General features: G+C 40.2%; 1 pseudogene; it reads right to left on the reverse strand.

Moving 5' to 3' along the window:
* Positions 1-336: 336 nt before the first annotated feature.
* On the reverse strand, positions 337-3,660 carry LOC143564509 (phytosulfokine receptor 1 pseudogene; annotated as a pseudogene).
* Positions 3,661-4,053: the final 393 nt, after the last annotated feature.

Genomic DNA, 4,053 nt, shown 5'->3' on the forward strand with positions numbered 1-4,053 from the left:
CCTCCCGCCTCTGTGCGGGATTGCTCCCGGCTTTGCTCATTCCTTCAGGTGACACTGAATGATCGAGAGCTAAGTACCTAGTGCGTGTAGCCATGCTGCGCGGGTGGCCTTCCCTCATGGCTTGTATCCGAGGCTGCGGGAACAGGCGGAGTCCTTCACCATGGGAGGCATTTCCTGCGGGACCAGCTTGCATACTGCGCGTAAGGACGTCACGTCTCTGAGCATGGTTGGTCCTGCGGATCCAGTTGGTCTCTGCGCAGACGTCCCTGTTTAAGGTGAGTCTTGCGGGTCCAACTGGGCTCTGCTGGGACCTACCTCTTCAACCATAAACAAAAAAACAAAATAATCGTTACGATGTTTGGACCCCAACGTTATCGAGCGAAGACAGTAAATCTTGAGTCGAAGGCCGTAACTTTGGAGATTCGTTTAAACAACCACACGCGATCTCAAGAACCCGTAACATCTCAATAGCATCTTCTTTATTAAAAATTATGGGATCAATGACCTCATTTTCCCTCTTTTCGGCCGTCATTTGCATCACCCATGAAATCAACTCTCTACCGCCTTTCGGCTTGCACATGTCCATCGGTCTCCTACCTGTTAAAAGCTCCAAAAGAACAACCCCGAAACTATAAACATCCCCTTTGTATGATGCAACCGAAGCTTGCCCGTATTCAGGGGGAATGTACCTTAATGTCCCAACAAGATCGGTTGTTGTTGTACGGTAATATAAGCCTCGCAAGACCAAAATCAGCCTCGCAAGACCAAAATCGGCTAAATGTGCTTCAAAATTCTCATCCAGAAGAATATTGCTTGACTTTATATCGCGGTGTAGAATATGTGGCTCGCAACTCGCATGATTGGTGCAAGTAAGCTAGACCTCTGATAGCTCCTTGAGCTATATACAGACGGGTGGTCCAGTCTAGTCTGGACCGCCCGTTTGGCTTTTCATGTAGCCAATAGTCCAGGCTACCGTTTTCCATAAATGAGTATATAAGTAATCTTTCTTTTTTGTACTTGCAATACCCTTGAAGGAGGACTAGGTTTGGATGCTGAGCTCTTGATAACGTTTCAACCTCGGCTTGAAACTCACGGTCAACTTGACCACAATCACCCGAGAGCTTTTTAATGGCGACCTTCTGGTTATCGGGTAATGTGGCTTTGAACACAAGACCAAACCCGCCATACCCGATGATGTTTGACTGGTCAAAACTGTTGGTTGACTTCAAAACATCATCTATCGATAATGTCTCGCTGTTGTTATGGAAAAGCACTAATTGACTCGTAATCATCGTTTTTCTTGGTGTAATCATCGTCATCAAAACCGTCTTCAATTTCAGGATCGACTTCTTGTCTCCCGGTTGCACGAACAACCACCATGAACATCAAACCGAGAAGAAATAACGTCCCGAAACAAATCCCGATAGCCATACCAACAACTTTCCCGATCTTCTTTTTGGGTTTCCCGCTTGTTGATTCCGGGATCGCTGCTGCTCTACTTTCACACGTGTATATTGCACGTCCTCCACCGCATAAACCTTGGTTTCCTTCATAGCTCGCATTTGTAAACGTTGTAAATTGACCACCAAGCGGGACGGGCCCACTCAGATTATTATATGCGACACTAAACTTGGATAAAAAACTTAGATTCGCCAATGATGGCGGGATTATTCCCGACAGATCATTATATGACAAATCCAAATTCTCTATGCTCGTCATACCTGATAAAGAACCGGGAATCGTACCCGATAGATTATTATGTTTCAGATCCAAGACATGTATCTTTTTCAGGTTCCCGAACTCAGGCCAGATCGGGCCCGTTAGAAGGTTACTACTGAGGTCAATCGATGGCTGGAAGCTCATGATCTGATTATAACGGAAAGTCAACCTTGACCCGCTCGTGTTTCGTTTTTTAAAGAACGGGAAATCAGGAGCTGGTTCTTCTAACGAGATATCCTGTGAAATCAGGCTCGGTAACATTGTCAGATTCTTCGGTATCTCTCCCGACAATGTATTGTTGGACAAATCCAAGTAAAACAACGACTTGAAATCGCCCAAATAAGCCGGAATCGTTCCGGTTAACTCGTTCCATGATAAATCCAACAACTGCAATTGGGTTAACCTGTTTAACCACAATGGAATCCGACCCGTGAGCCTGCAGTTAGCAATGATGAGAGTTTTGAGTGACTTGAACCGTAGACCGTCATCAAATGGAAGCTGTTCGCTTTTAAAGTTCATGGTGAGCACCAAAATGGTTAAATTAGGACAATGTTGGAGGATTTTAAGAGATGCCGAGAGGTTATTGAAGCTGCAATTTGAAAGTGAAAGATAAGTAAGAGACTCAAAGTTCTTGAAAGCTTCCGGGACTTGACCGACGAGTTTGTTTCTTGCAAGATTTAAAGCTTTCAACTTTTTACAAGAAACAAGATTTTCCGGTATTGTTCACGAAAAGTTATTAGTACCCAGATCAACTGAAGTCAGATTAACCATCATGGAACAGTTAAAATTTATATCACCATTCAAAGAGTTGTTTCTCAGGTTAACCGAACAAATGGTTCGGGAATTCGACAACGATGGAGGTATCACACCGGACAGATTATTCGAATGAGCCGAGAAAAATTCAAATTCGGAAACTTATCAAAGAAATCAGGTAAGCTTCCCGAAAGCCGGTTGGATGAAACGTCCAAACGAACCAGGCGACTAGACGAGTTACCTAATCCCGGGATAGTAGCAAACCTATTATCCTGGACAGCTAATTCTCGGATTCTCGGTAACCTGAATAAGAATTCCGGTATATCACCCGAAAGAAAATTGGAAGACAAACACAGGTGTTCAAGAAAACTACAATTCGTAAACTCGACCGGAATAACTCCTGAGAAATAATTCACAGCAAAACTAAGAACCCGAACTCGGTTGGATGTAACACATAAACCAGATGGAAGCAAACCACTAATCAAATTATCAGACATGTCTAAAACTTGTAGTGCAGGCAGATTAATATTAACTGGTAAAATCCCACTAAATCCATTTCTACTTAAATCAAGTAACTCCAAGTTAGCAAGATTCAACACAGAAAATGGAACAGGGCCTTTCAAGAAATTATGTGAAAGATTAAGGGTTTTGAGATGGGCAAAATTGGAAATTGAATCAGATAAATTACCAGTTAATCTTTTCTTGGATAACTGTAATCCAATAATCCTACCAGAAGATGAATCACAGCTAATTCCAACCCAATTGCAGCAATTGGAATATATAGATGAATTCACAAACCCCCATTCATCAATTGGTGATTCTAATCCATTCAAGAATCCAATTAACCCTGTGAGATCATCAGAATTGCATGTAATATTCTGTGAAACCACAAAAGCTGGATCTTGCAGGTAGAATAAGAGAACAATAACAAGAACCCAAATCTTGGATTTAGCATTAACAGCCATTTCAGTTAATAACTTAATATTAACAGACAAAAGAAACCGACCAAGAACAAGAATTTGAGATAAAGGTGTAAGCTTTAGGGGTTAAAGACAAAACCCATTTGGGAGGTGGTGATTTTGCTCATGAATTCATACAGAAAATGAAGAAATGGGTTCTTTTTTGAAGAGGGGAACAAGAACAAGGATATAATAATACAAAGCAGATACCGAGGGAAGTATTAAATTGACTTTCAGAGAGAGAATGAGTTAAAAGTGTTTAAATTTTATTTAATTTTTTGGGTGGGTTTGAGAAGTAGGAAACCGGTGGTGTGGATGGATTATTCATAAATGCATCACCCAACTATAAGAGTATGCAACTTTTGTATGGACCTTCAAGAAAATTCTAACAACATTATGTATCTACCTATTCTAATAAAATAAACTTATTCTAATAAAGTAAAATAAGTGTGAACACTTATTTTATTAATTCTTATAATTTTTTTCTCCAAAATCAATATACCCTAATATATATATATGTAATAAATTAATAATTATTCACTTTCCTTTTACACTATATTTATATAATATCTATTATTTTTGTAAATATAAATATTAACATATTATTGTTCTATATATTTCA

The sequence above is a fragment of the Bidens hawaiensis genome, unplaced genomic scaffold (assembly GCF_021521415.1).
Source record: "Bidens hawaiensis isolate Kalapana, Puna unplaced genomic scaffold, B.hawaiensis_p1.1 tig00022011_1, whole genome shotgun sequence".
NCBI lineage: Eukaryota > Viridiplantae > Streptophyta > Magnoliopsida > Asterales > Asteraceae > Bidens > Bidens hawaiensis.